A 14,977-nucleotide genomic window follows, 5' to 3' on the forward strand; every position below is an offset into this window, starting at 1 on the left:
TTGCTGTCTGAGTCTGGCTACTGACTAGAGTCCCACCCTCACACAGACCTCAGGTATCTGGGCCTCCCTCCGCGGCTGTGAATCATCAGAGGTGCTGAGTCTTCTCCCGCTTTGAGTTACTGGCAGAGGTGTTGTTTCTTCCTAAAAGTGGAGGGAGAGAGTTGCTAAGAAACACACTAACGTGCTGATGACACAACAGTCTCCGAGAGCTTGGGCCTCCAACGTTTGCCTCTAATCAGGAAATCATTTTTAGAAGGATTTGTTGGTGTAAGAAAACAAGCTCCCGAACTAAATTAGGATCTGGATTATTTTTTCCTCCTCTCCCAATCTGCCTCACACGGCAGATTGGTGAGCCCTCACGATTCTGTGCGTGGCGAATTTGTTTCTGTTGCACATTTTAATTCAGAGCTCCGGAAGGTGAAGGTGTCTGTGTTTCTAAGGACTGCGTTTTTTGGAGCAGCTCCCTTGGAGGTGTGGGGCTCGCCTCTCCTTTCCTCAAACCAGTTGGCTTTCTTGGCAAGGTGGCCCCGGTTTCAGGATTCTTTAATCTGATTGTCTTTTTCTTTTTTTTCCCCCTGCCAGTAATGAATGCACCGCGTGTCTCTGGGAAATTAAGGTAATCCATTATACTCTTGTCTTCCTATCTCTGCAGCAAGGATAATAGCATTTAACCCACCTTTGCAATATACTGAGTGGCTTGTCAGGGTCTCTTCTTTAGAAGGACAACTTGAAAACATTTTAATAAATGCTCCTTAACTATATGCTTTAAAAATACATGGGGCCAAATGGCAAACAACTCAGTAATAACTAGTTCAGCAATGCAGACTGGCCATTCATCACTCTCTCTGCAGTTTCCACTTCTTTCTCTTTCCACATCCCTCCATTTCTCCAGGGACACCTTGTTTCTCTTTGGAGTTAGAATCTAGGGAGAACCTAGAGGTTTGGTAGTTACGGTCCCTGCTGCCCATGAAAATCCAACTGTTTCTTCAGCTTGGAAAGCTGTTGAGTTTCATGCTCTTTGAGGCTCCCAGTGAACTCTGCACTGAAGGACAGAAGTGGGTGCCCCGCTTAGTGATGTCACAGAAAGATTGGGTATACCTGGAAGCAGGTCCTCTGTTACATGATTGTGGTTTCATTTCCAGTGCAGGTAATGACCTAATCTAATAACACTTGTCATGTTGTGTGTGTGTCAAGCAGACATTCCATGGAGTGGAGAAGTGCCCATCAGACTGCAGTATGAACCTATTTTAGGGATCAGAAGAAAACATCAAGGACTGAGTCCTTATGTATTTGCAGGGCTGGCCTCTTGAAGGGACATGGCAGTTAGTTGTCCCAGAGGGGAGAAGACTCTTGAGAGTCCCTTGGACTGCAAGGAGATCCAACCAGTCAATCCTAAAGGAAATCAGTCCTGAATATTCATTGGAAGGACTGATGCTGAAACTGAAGCTATAATCCTTGGGCCACCTGATGCAAAGAATTGACTCATTGGAAAAGACCCTGATGCTGGGAAAGATTAAAGGTGGGAGGAGAAGGGGATGACAGAGGATGAGATGATTGGATGGCGTCACGGACGCAATGGACATGAGTTTGAGTAGGCTCCGGGAGCTGGTGATGGCCAGGGAAGCCTGGCGTGCTGCAGTCCATGGGGTTGCAAAGAATTGGACAAGACTGAGCTACAGAACTGAACTGAACTGATGTGCACTCAGAGTACCCAATGTTCAACCATTAGAGTTTATTCCCTTGTGGTTCAGGGCTCTATGGAAATTTTCAGAAACATGATGGTGTTGGCTTGAGAAGACTATTCCTCCCGTGTTTCTGTGGATCCTGCATGCTCCTCTTGATTGAAGAGATCTTGATTGAAGAGATCTGTGTTGATAAATACCCTCAATCCTCCTGAGCCAGAGACTTCCTGGATAAAAAGACCTTATCTATAAGAAGACTCCAGGACCAAATGAGCATCTGGGTTAATCTTAATGTCCTGGTTTCTCCAGATGGGTTTAGATGAATTCTCTATGAAAAAGTGTGTAATGTAGAAGGCACATGGGCAAGATCACCCAACAGATCAAGCCTGACCTTCGCAGGAAACACGATCCTTGTTTTCTTGGGCTCTGAGTTCCCGGAATACATGCTCCAGAGAATCCACGAGCCTCTAAATTCTATTACTGAGCTACCCATCTGGTCAATGAGGCCTTCCCTCATCTGTGTGGTGAGATTAGAGACTACAGTCTCTCAATTGTGGATTGTGTGTGTGTATGTATTTAAGCAACAGAAACCCTGCTCCCCCACCCTCACCAAATGTTATTGGGCTAGCCAAAAAGTTCATTCAGTTTAGCTTATGAACGATCCTGAATGAACTTTTTGGCCAACATAATATCTTATATGGAATCCCAAAATACTATACTGGGAGGGATTGGGGGCAGGAAGAGAAGGGGACGACAGAGGATGAGATGGCTGGATGGCATCACCGACCTGATGGACGTGAGTTTGAGTGAAATCTGGGAGTTGGTGACGGACAGGGAGGCCTGGCGTGCTGCAATTCATGGGGTCGCAAAGAGTCGGACATGACTGAGCAACTGACCTGAACTGAACTGAACTGAATATCCTATATGGAATCCCCAAATATTAAGCAGATACAAGTGGGCATGGATGTGAGGGAGTAGAATTCTCCTTGTCTGTACATCTCCCATGTGGAGCCCGCTCCTCCATGGCTTCCAGCCACTTCTGTGGAATTCCAGGGCTAAATCACCAAGCATGTTGACAGAAGAGGTCCCTGAAGTTCCAGAGAAGTTGCAGTTTGTACCAGGTACATAGGAAATGTCCAAGAAATACATCAGATTCATTAAAATTCTAGCTGAGAGAGGGAAGAGTTAAATTAAAGCAGCCAGAGAGGCACTGTGGTCATGAGATTCTGCCCTCCATGGACAGGAAGAGGACTTTTGCTGTCCCTTCAATTTTTCCTGCTTTTAGGAGCCCCTTGCTTCCTTCTGGGTCCTCATTGCTATTTACACAGTGTGACTGGGGTTGGGATGAGCCCACAGGAAGGGGTGTTCCTTCTGTGCTAGTGCAGGAATGGATGTGGCATCAATCTATCTGCAATTCTAAGCTCAATGTGTTTCCCTTAAATTTTTAGAAAAACCAAAGGTACTTTGCAAGTGCAATAGAGCTTCCAATTAGGCGTTTAAGCTCCCCATTTCTATTTCCCTAATGACTTGACTTGCTCTCTTGCTTTATGAAATGAAAATAGCTTTATTTGGGCATGAGGATGCAGCTGATTGCATGCTTAATATGCTTTTTGCAACCAGCTTCTGCCTGTGTCTGGCATGTGCAATGGGCAGAATAATACATTTACATGCTTATTTCTCCTAAGTACACTGGACCATTTGTTCCAGTCCTGTACCTGTGTTAACTGGTACAGACTGTTAAGGTGATACAGTCTGGGTAGAAGTGCCTGGAAGGCTGGTGTTTACTCCTCCAGAAGGAAAGGTGTCCTTGAAGGGCAGACACTGGCCCTAGGGCTCTGTGTGTGTGGGAGGGGATGGATAGGTGGACTTATCAAGTGTTGAGAGGTGGAAAGCAGAGAGGGGCCTGGTGTAAATCCTGTAAAAGAGTTGGATCAGAGATATGGAGGACAAAGAAAAAGCCCTGGAATGACATCAGCTAACTTGTGAGAAGGAAATAGCAAGAATGAAGAATCCAGTTCTGAGAAGGTATAGGGTTAAGGGCTAAATAATTCTTTCTTCACTGGGGAAATAGAACTGAAAATAAAATATATATCCACTTCCAAATTTATCTAACTACTGGGCAGAGTTAGACACTCCCCCCCTCCTCCCAGGTTCTAGAAAGCCAAAGGTCATCTTGTCTTTGGCTTTCTAGGTTTCAGCAAACATTGAATCAACTACAGCCCTGGGTGTTGTTCAGGTATCCGCGCAGCATTTTGGAAAACCACTTCAGAAGATTGTCGGGGTTCTCCTCTCTGCCCAAGTCTTGCCCTTCCTTCAAGATTTCCCCAAGCATAGAAGGCTTCTGAGGCCATTCTGGCTTATGCTCTGTGTTCCTGTTATTGTTCTCAACCTGTATGGAGGCTCCGTGCACCCAAGGTCTTGTGCTCTTCTTACCTGGCCCCCAAGGTGAACAGCTGGGCATAGCCCATTGTTCTCAGAAGCCTTGTCAATTTACAGGCAGGAAGTGAAAGTGTGGTTTAGGAAAAGCCAGAGCTAGTGCAGCCCTTTTCGGTCATTCGTCTGGTAGCAGCAAGCTGAGAATGCCCTGTTGTGACTGCCTGGGAGCCAGCAAGCTTTTCACATGACTTTTTTTTTTTTTTGATGTGGACCATTTTTAAAGTCTTTCCTGAATTTGTTACAATATTGCTTCTGTTTTGTGTTTTGGTTTTTTGGCCATAAGGCAGGTGGGATCTTAGCTCCCCGATTAGGGATCAAACCCACACATCCCTGCATTAGAAGGCAAAGTCTTCATCACTGGACTGCCAGAAAAGTCCCTTCAGATGGCTTTTTAAATGCAGAGCCCTCCGTGGAGAAGACCACAGCAAGGCTCTGCCGTATGGGGTGCTCTGTCGAGTGGAGAGTCATCTGTCTCAGTGTGGTCTGTGGCTGCGCTTGGCTTTCTTGTCTAAGGTGCCCTTGATTAGACCCAAGATTATAGAGGTACCTGGCCATTGCCATGAGGCAGCCGTGGCTAAAAAATAGACAAAGGGAAGGCGATTTCACATGGCTTCTTCTTATTTCAGGGAACACTCTGGGCCTGCCTCAAAGCACATCTCCTGCTCAGCAGTGTTGGCTGGCCCGTTGATGGGAAGGCCTGCTTTCCAAGTCTGAAGGAGACCCTGAGGTCACTGCGTCCATTCCCCTGCCTTCAGGCAGGATTAGAGATAAGCTGCCCTGCCAGAGGATAATCTCTTCTACTTGTAAAAGCTTCCAGAGCAGGCCCCAGTCTCTCCCCAGACCATTCATTGCAACTTTTAACAACCTTCACCATCAGGAAATTCTCCCCCTTAGCTATCCTAAATCCCTTATGCTGGGGATTAAGTTTCTCTCCTTATTCTATCCTCAGTAGCCACTGCCAAGACTCACCCTGCACTGCCTAAGAACTCTTCTGATACCTGAAGATTGTATTAAATCCTGCCTGCCTGTCTTCCCCCAATGAATAATCCCAGCTTCTTTTCCTCCCAGGCCCTGCTGCCCAGTCTGCTTATCACCTCTGAGGCTGCCCTCTGATCCCTTGCTAAGTGCCAGGCTCCCTGGAGAAGAGCCCAGAACCAGGACTTGGAGTCCGGTAAGTTCTGACCCATCTTACTTCCAATGAGAGTCTTTCTTGAACCTGTGGCATGAATGTTACCTTCCTGTTCACGTACCCCAGTGGGGCTTGCATGCTGGTGATGGTCTCACTCAAGGGCTTATGGTCCCCTTTCAGCGTACTTGTGTATCAGATCAATTTTCTCTACTCCCTTGGATAAGGGCCAAATATATCACACCTGGGCATCCCCAGTAGCTCAGCAGAATCTGCCTGCAGAGTACATGGGTTCGATCTCTGAGTTGGGAAGATTCCCCTGGAGGAGGGCATGGCAACCCACTCCAGCCAGCATTCTTGCCCAGAGGATCCCCATGGAAAGGAGAGTCTTGTGGGCTCCTGTCCACAGGGTCACAAAGAGTCGGACATGACTGAAGTGACAGCATTCACACATGCATATGTTCAACACGGGCATCACTGCATCATTTTACTTGCACCAAAACTGACCACTATTGGAAGCAAGGAGAAAGGAGAATGCAGACGATTTTCAGTGCCTATGGCTCTTCTGGTGGATCGGACAGAGACAAGTAGCCTGTATCTGCAGAGACATCCTTTGGTTGGATGCGGGTCCTCACACCAGTCTGATGATGACCAACTCTCTCGGTCTGATTGCTTTCCTTCCTCTCCTTTTCTGTGTTACCTTTTCATAGGGGCCAGGGCTTCCCACTGTGTTCCTGGGGCCTGATCTCCCCCACCCCCGCACACAGCATGCTTCACCCAACTGCCCCTCCCCAGGCGATCTCCTATTTCCTGTTTGAAGCAGGTCTCAAAGCTATGGTTTTTCCAGTACTCATGTATGGATGTGAGAGTTGAATTATAAAGAAAGCTGAGCACTGAAGAATTGATGCTTTTGAATTATGGTGTTGGGGAAGACCCTTGAGAGTCCCTTGGACTGCAAGGAGATCCAACCAGTCCATTCTGAAGGAGATCAATCCTGAATATTCACTGGAAAGACTGATGCTGAAGTTGAAACTCGAATCCTTTGGCCACCTGATGTGAAGAACTGACTCATTTGAAAAGACCCTGATGCTGGGAAAGATTGAAGGTGGGAGGAGGAGGGGACAACAGAGGATGAGATGGTTGGATGGCATCACCAACTCAATGAACATGAGTTTGAGCAAGCTCCAGGAGTTGGTGATGAACAGGGAAGCCTGGCCTGCTGCAGTCCACGGGGTCACAGAATCGGACATGACAGAGCGACTGAACTGAAAGTGGTCCCAGGGGTCTGCACAGCCTAAACACGCTCCGTCTGCACTGGGTAGAAACAAAGGTGGGTGACGTGGCCACCTTCCTCAAGGAGAGTGAAGGGGACACAAGGACCTGAGACACAGGTGTGGTGAATTGAAAACAGCACGTAGGACTTGGCCTCCTGTGTATCAACAATAGGAGAGAAGGGGTCAAAGACAACCCTCAAAAAAGGGTCTAATGAAGTAGGAAGGTACTCAGTGCACAGGACGTCAGGCGGGGGCAGAAAAGGCTTCCTGGGGGAGAGGGGGTTGGAGGTGAGCTGGGTGAGGAACAGGCCAAGAGTAGAGGCAAATAAGAAGCACTCGATTGGCTCCTGGCTTCTGCTTTGCTCCCCGCCACCCCAGTTCTTTCAATTCTTTGCATCTCTAGTTTCCAAGAGGGCTTCTCTGGTGGCACAAATGGTTAAGAATCTGCCTGCAGTACAAGAGACCTGGGTTCAATCCCTGGGTTGGGAAGATCCCCCTGAGAAGGGAACAGCTACTCACTCCAGTATTCTGACCTGGAGAATCCCATGGACAGAGGGGCCTGATGGGCTACAGTCCATGGGGTCACAAAGAGTCGGACATGACTGAGTGAGTAACACTAGTTTCCAGGAGAGAGAATCCTCTTCCTTTCAGTCCATTAGTAAATGAAAAACAAATTAATGAGCATCTATTATATACCGTGGCATGGTGGCCGTGACTTGGTTCAAGGGTGTGGGATTCTGATTTACTTGTCCCTGGGCTGGAGGGCAGGACCAGGATTGGTCAGGGCTCCTGGGCCCTGGGCACCTCTAAGTTCTGAGCAACGCTGTTGCTTTCCCACATTGAGCTGTGCAGTATTTTCACTGTCTTCATTGTTCTCTGTGTGGTTGGAAGAACCACAGGGTCCTAGGCCATAGGGTGCAGAGATAAAGCCGGCAAGGTCCTGCTCAAGTGAGGCAGGGTAGGCAGGATTCTAAGTTAGTTCCCAAATTCCTGCGCCCTGGTGTTCCTGCCCTGTGGAATACCCTCCCCTGGAGCGTGGATGTGGACCATGAATGTGATGGGGCTGTCATCCCCTGGACTAGGTTATGTTACAGGTGGAGTTGATGGTCACCTGACTCAGTCAGTGAGCCATTCATGGGGACTGGGCTTTTCCTGATGGGAGAGATTTGTAGCATGAGGGGGTTTCAATGTGAGGAAGACTGTTTCTGACTTTGAAGTTGGAGGGGCCCAGGGAAAGGAATGTGGGCAGCCTTCAGGAGCTCAGGGCTTGGTTTGTGGCCAGCAAGGAAATGGAACCTGTAAGCCTATAACTGAAGGACCTGAATCCTGACATAACCACACAAGCCAGGAAAAGGACCCCAAGCTCTCGATGAGAACACAGCCTGGCAGACACCTCTATTTTAGCCTTGGGAGACCCTGGGCAGGGAACTCAGTCCGTCTGTGCCTAGACTTTAGACCCACAGGACTGTGAGCTAATACATGGTGGGGGGGAATGATTTAAGCTTTTAAGGCTATGGTAATTTATAGGTTTGTCATATATAGCTTTTATTATGTTGAGGTGTTCCTTTTATTCCTGCTTTCTGGAGACTTTTTATCATAAATGGATGTTGAATTTTGTCAAAGGCTTTCTCTGCATCTGTTGAGATAATGGCTGTGATCCAAACGTCTACAAGCAATAAATGCTGGAGAGGATATGGACAAAAGGGAACCCTCTTACACTGTTGGTGGGAATGCAAACTAGTACAGCCATTATGGAGAACAGTGTGGAGATTCCTTAAAAAACTGGAAATAGAACTGCCTTATGACCCAGCAATCCCACTGCTGGGCATACACACCGAGGAAACCAGAATTGAAAGAGACATGTGTACCCCAATGTTCATCGCAGCACTGTTTATAATAGCCAGGACATGGAAGCAACCTAGATGTCCATCAGCAGATGAATGGATAAGAAAACTCTGGTACATATACACAATGGAGTATTACTCAGCCATTAAAAAGAATACATTTGAATCAGTTATAATGAGGTGGATGAAACTGGAGCCTATTATACAGAGTGAAGTAAGCCAGAGATAAAAACACCAATACAGTATACTAACGCATATATATGGAATTTAGAAAGATGGTAATGATAACCCTGTATGCGAGACAGCAAAAGAGACACAGATGTATAGAACCGTCTTTTGGACTCTATGGGAGAGGGAGAGGGTGGGATGATTTGGGAGAATGGCATTGAAACATGTATAATATCATATAAGAAACGAATCACCAGTCCAGGTTCAATGCAGGATACAGGATGCTTGGGGCTGGTGCACTGGGATGACCCAGAGGGATGGTACGGGGAGGGAGGTGGGAGGGGGGTTCAGGATGGGGAACACGTGTACACCTGTGGCAGATTCATGTTGATGTATGGCAAAACCAATACAATATTGTAAAGTAATTAGCCTCCAATTAAAATAAATTAAAAAAAAAGACTATGGTAATTTGTAGAAGACAAATATGCATCAGTAGAAGCAGCAGTACAAGATGAATAGATGGGGGAATGCAGAAAAATGTGTCTAGGAAAATATTCAAATAGTGGTAAATGTTGTCCTATGACAAGCCTAGAGAGCATATTAAAAAGCAGAGACATCACTTTGCTGACAAAAGTCCCGTATAGTCAGTTCAGTTCAATCACTTAGTTGAGTCCGACTCTTTGTGACCCCATGGACTGCAGCATGCCAGGCTTCCCTGGCCATCACCAACTCCCTGAGCTTACTCAAACTCATGTCCATCGAGTTGGTGGGTGATGCCATCCAACCATCTCATCCTCTGTTGTCCCCTTCTCCTCCCACCTTCAATCTTTCCCAGCATCAGGGTCTTTTCAAATGAGTTCTTTGCATCAGTATACTCATCTTTGCTCTGTATAGTCAAAGCTATGGTTTTTCCAGTAGTCATGTATAGATGTGAGAGTTGGACCATAAGGAAGGCTGATCACCAAAGAATTGATGCTTTCAAACTGTGGTGTTGGAAAAGACTCTTGAGAGTCCCTTGGACTACAGTGAGATCAAACCAGTCACTCCTAAAGGAAATCAATCCTGAGTATTTATTGGAAGGACTGATGCTGAAGCTGAGGCTCCAATACTTTGGCCACCTGATGCAAAGGGCTGACTCATTGGAACACTGGGAAAGGTTGAAGGCACAAGGAGAAAGGAGTGGCAGAGGATGAGATGTTTGGATGGCATCGCCAACTCAATGAACATGAATTTGAGCAAATTCCAGCAGACAGTGGAGGATAGAGGAGCTTGGCATGCTGCACTCCATGGCATCTCAAAGAGTCGGACACAACTTAGCGACTAAACAACAGCAAAGGTTGTGCAGAAGAATAACCCCTAGATGTGTAATGGAGAGGGGACCCTGTCGTTACTTCAGGAGGGGGAGTCAAGGGAGCATCTGTTCGCTGAGCTGGTGTTTAAAGTGAATGTCACTGAGGACCCAGTTTGCTGGAGATCAGGGGCCTAAGCAGTTCAGGAGGAGGGAACAGCTAGGTAAAGGCCCTGTGGCTTCAATAAGCCTGGTGTTTTCAGATGCAGCAAAAAGCAGATTCTTGTGGCTGGATGCAGTCTACAGAGAGAGATACCAAATCATGCAGAGCTTTCCATGGCTGAACATGGAATTTGGATTTTATTTTCAACATGAGGGAAGCCAAGGAGGGTTTTAAGCAGCGAGTGACACATCTGCACAGTCTGATTTAATGTTTATAAAAGCTCACTCCAGATCCTGGCTGGAGCTTGGATTTCCCTGGAAGCCGGGGTGGGCGTGTTCGTTCAGGGAGGCTGTAAGCAGCACTCTGCATTGTCCCGGCGAGCACGCTGGGACCTGGGGCCAGGAGTGCAGAGGAGATACAAGAGGTGTCAATTGGGCTTTTTCTCTTTCCTTTTCCCTTCCATTCCTTCCTTCCTTCTCAATTTCTGTTTTTTTTTTTTTTTTTAAACCCGTTCCTGTTCTTCTTCCTTCTCTCTTGATAAATTTGCACACCCTTCTCTAGCTCTGGCCCCACGGGACCAGATGGAAGGCCCATTCATCCTCCTGCTGGGGACCAAGCACATGGAATGCGTATCTGGAATCTGGATAAACAGAAGGCAGAGGAGTGGGAAGAGTCCCCAGGGCCCACCTTGTCAGCCTGGAACGGTCCTCGCTGTAAGACTGGTGTCTGTGTTTGTCACCCCAGGCGAGGCCAGTACCTGGGCATGGAGAGTCCTGGTCCTGCATTGTTGACAATTAGCCTGTTGTACCCAGTTCATCCTTCTCTTAGAGGCACCTGAGTGTGAAAATCATACTTTCTGTCTCTGTGCTGCTGGTGCTTACCCCATTCTGCCTGTACATGGCAGGTACTTGGTGAAGGCTTGGTGACAGGTGATGGGAATTTGGTTCTCAAACTAGTATTGATGGAACTGACTCTAGACAGAAACTACCATGTGTCATTGTGGTCATTCATTTATCCCATCATTTATCCCATACATATTTATTAAGTGACTACCGTGTGCCTTGCCTGGGACTAGGGCCTGTGGATACTGTATCAAACAGACTGAGAGTAACTTTTATGTAGGGAACTTATTCTTAAAGGGGAGATAGTTTTTTTTTTAAGTATAAAAATAGTGAATTCAAAACAAAATGGAGGTAAGTGCTATGAAGGAAATAAACAAGAAAACTAAATGCTTCAGCCCGGAGACTCCCAGAAGGACTAAGTCCAGGTTCTGTAGGTATAATTTAATGAATGAACAAATGCACAAATCAATAATTTCACTGCCCCTGGATTTGCTATATTCTGCTCAATTCCTCTTCTCTGAGTCTGTTTCTTCTGGGAGATCTGTAAAGGAGGGCAGATATTCAGGAAAAGGCTTAAAGGGAGAGTGGCAAGCTCCAGTCTGCCTCTTAGGGCGATGGCTGCAATAAGTGGGGCAGGTGGGCCATGTGAAGGACAGAGGCTCTTCCATTGTCAGAGGGTGTGATAGGAGGGGGTCAATTAGGAAATAAGGAAAGGAGAAGGACTTAGGGGACATGGAGATAGGTCATGAAAGATTACTGGTTAAGGGAGAAGAAGGTTAAAGGCCAAGGTCCAGAACCACATATGGGTCTCTGGTTTGGACAATGGTTTGTTCAACTGACTGGCTTTATTGAATTAAGACATTAGTGATAAGGAGCAAGAGAAGGGGCGGTGGGGTGGGGAGGTGAACTCTGAGAAGTTTAGACATGCTTTGTTCCAGGCTCTTGTCAGCTAGGAACTTGTCACACCTGTGGCCAACCAGGCAGGAGAGCTGGACTGGAGATGTGGGTGTGGAGTTATCATTTGTCACCCAGACACTGGAAGCTGGGAAGTGAAGGAACCCAGGGAAGAGCAGGGCTTCAAGTAGGAGAGGAGCTGGCGATGGAAGAAGTTGCATATTCAGGAGAAGGTTTAACTCAGGGAACTGTGTCTTGGCTGGTAAGGCGGGAAGGGGTGGGCCTGGAGCGCAGGTGATGTTGTGGTGGGAGGGCCTGGCTGCCACCCAGGGGCCCCCACTAGGTGTGCAGACGTGGGGGGAAAGGGAGGCGTGCATCTGATGCTTCTATTTTCACTGCAGGTAGGAGGGAGGTAATCTGTTGCTTATGACTCTTCCCATTTGTTTTTTTTTTTTTTAAGAAGTGCAACTGCAGCTCAGTAAATGCTCATAGGAAAGGGCTGCAGAATGAGAGGGGTTGAAGGTCTGGGGGAGAAGAGGAAGCAGTGGATTGGGGGTATGTGAGGAGCAGGATGCCTCTTCTAACCTTTCAGGAAGAAAGGGCGGGTAGAGAAGCAGGTGTGTGTGTGTGCATTGTGTGTTGTTTGTGTGTTGTGTGTCTGCTATATGCACATTATGTGTTTTGTGTTGTCTATGTCATGTGTGTGTGGAAACCAGAGGTTCTGCATTTCACACTTTGCTGCCTCTGCATTTCCTGTGAAGTCGGAGGCAAGCTCGTGTGAGAAGGAGGAAGAAGGTGGGAAGCAGGTGGGTGAGTGGGGAATGCTTGAAGGAACCCCGAAGAGAGGGAAGGGGCGAGCTGGCCAGGAGCCTCTCCGGTGGCCTTGGGGAGTCTCTGTGCACAGGCCACAGCACCAAGGGGACAGCTCCAGACCACACCACGTGGCCAGCTTGGGCCTGTAATTCGAAGTTCTTCCAAATCCAAAACCGAGCAGGCTGGGCAGATCGGAGCTGTCTCCTCCAGGGCACCTACCTCCTTCTCAGCCTCCCAGGAGGGAGGGATGGAGGAGAGGTGGCCGTGGCAGAGGGCAGCCTGGGTTACGGCTTTCCTGGGTGAAAGGTTAGGAGGAGCCTACCCGGGAGTTTTTAAGATAAGCGCATGCAAATCTTTCTGTCTCCATTTCTGTATTGCCTGCCTCACCACCTGCCCCTGCCTCCTCCCCAAGTCTGTTCCATAAATAATTAATGACTGTGACAGCGGGTTCTGTTCCCATAACTGAAGACACCTTTTGGCAGCTTGGAAACTTTGCAAGCTGAACGGCTCACCTTGTGTCTAAAACTGTGGCTCCAGACAGTTTACTGCTGAGCGTCTTTGTGTTGTGATGGGCGCCATTAATGTCACAGCCATAAGCCCAAACTGGCTGCTGAAGTGAGAGTCTGGTGATACGAAGTTCTGGGGACCAGCGATGTGGGGCGGGGAGTCAGGTGGGAGGAATTTAAAGTCATGTTAGGGGCCAGATTCAATTCAAAATACTCCATCGTGTGTTGTAGAAATACAATGTCTTAGGTTACATTCCTCAAAGCAGAGCCTGTAATGGGGACTCTTGAGAAAGTGATTTATGGATGAGAGGCTCTCAGGGGCAGAGACTAAGAGAAGGATGGAGCAGGAATAGAGGCCGAAGAAGGATGTGGCCTCAGGTGTGCATACAATGACGTCTATAGGGTTCACTGAACCCCAGTGTTGGACTTGTCTCGCCTGCCCTTTTTCCAGGCAGTGGCAGGGGGCACTGGCTCTGATTCCTTGTAATTTTCCCACTTAAACCAAGAAAAGTCTGAGAAGTCGCCATACCGTGTAGTGCTAAGTCGCTCAATTGCGTCGGAGTCTTTGCAACCCCTTGGACTGTAGCCTGCCAGGCTTCTCTGTCCATGGGATGGTCCAGGCAAGAATATTGGATTGGGTTGTCACCAGTGGTTCTGTTACTATGTCCACTTACTTTACTTCATATACTGAAGTCATTCATTCATTCATTCATTTACTCATTCATTCAACAAATATATACTGCAGCTCTTCCCTCTACTCTTAACCTGTTGACTGTCTCAGGACATATTTTGTTTTAAATGCTGCACTAGTCACTGAGAGCCAAGGAATTTTGTGCTCTCAGATGTGCCAAAAAACCTCTCTTTTGTCTTTGAGTTTCTGTTGGCTGTAGCTCATCAGTGTATTCTCAGCATCTGTACCCCATCTACATAAGTTTAAACGTCACAATGGGGTGGAAAAGGAAGAGAAAAGAAGAGCATTGCCACCTCAGGGGGAGGGAAAAAGGAGGACAGGGTGAGGAGGGGAGAAGCCGGGGCCCTGGGTTGGCTTCTGAGTCCTTCCAGCTGTCACTCATGGACCACCCTCAGGATGGGAATAGATAAAGAAAAGACAGTCTTGGTGGAAGGATCCCACCAGTCTACCATGGATGATGGAGTTCAGGTGCCGGTCCAAGGCCACCCTGGGGGCTTGTTGCTATGGAAGTGCCTTCTCAATGCAGGTGGCTTAGGCTTTATGAACCTATCAGTGCACTTTTTCTGATGTCATAGAGAGGTTGTCCATTTGTCACACTTCCCCATGTGGTCCTTGGAATCCCAGTCTGTAAAATCAAAGCTTCTGATCACTTGATCCCAAAGGCCCTTTCCAGAGTAGAGAGCCTCTATCTCAATGATTCCTGGTGCAAATGGTGAAAAACAATTAATCCAGGCTGAGGGGATGTGTCTACTGGCACATCAACTTGGATGGAATGACAATGGCATGCTGCTCGGCTTTTGGAGGCATTGAAATGAGCTTGAGGGGACCCATCACTGTGTTGGAATCAAGACTTACTAAACTTGAAAAGCTGAATAAATGGACCAAAACCCAAAAGATAAAGTGCCACAGTTTTGAAATTAAAAACTAGCACTTGTACAAATACAGATGAGAGAAACCTGGTCAATGAGCAGTTCAAGTAAAAATACTTCAGAGTTTTAGTTCAGGATATATTTATGAGTTCAATAAATATTAATTGGATACCAGGCACTGATCCAGGAGCTGGGGACACAGCAGCGAACAAGATGACATCATCCTCATACGGCTTACATTCTGGTATTAAAATGTAATGCACAATACCCAATATGCGGTACAAATAAGTAGGTTATATGATACAGGCTGGCAAAGGATGGTGAGAGGAAAGGAGAAGCTGAACAATGGGAAATAGAATGATGGGGTGCTATTTCAAATGA

General features: G+C 47.3%; 1 long non-coding RNA gene across 1 annotated transcript in view; it reads left to right on the forward strand.

Annotated features, from left to right (window-relative positions):
- Positions 1 to 215: 215 nt before the first annotated feature.
- The window catches only part of LOC113901517, a 133,160-nt gene continuing 118,398 nt past the window's right edge, over positions 216 to 14,977 (forward strand). Inside the window, exons 1-3 of the long non-coding RNA XR_003513457.1 lie at positions 216 to 471; positions 583 to 616; positions 5,187 to 5,289. This is a non-coding gene — a long non-coding RNA (uncharacterized LOC113901517). The remainder of the gene's footprint in view (positions 472 to 582; positions 617 to 5,186; positions 5,290 to 14,977) is intronic.

Source organism: Bos indicus x Bos taurus, chromosome 11 (assembly GCF_003369695.1).
Source record: "Bos indicus x Bos taurus breed Angus x Brahman F1 hybrid chromosome 11, Bos_hybrid_MaternalHap_v2.0, whole genome shotgun sequence".
NCBI classification, from domain to species: Eukaryota; Metazoa; Chordata; class Mammalia; order Artiodactyla; family Bovidae; genus Bos; species Bos indicus x Bos taurus.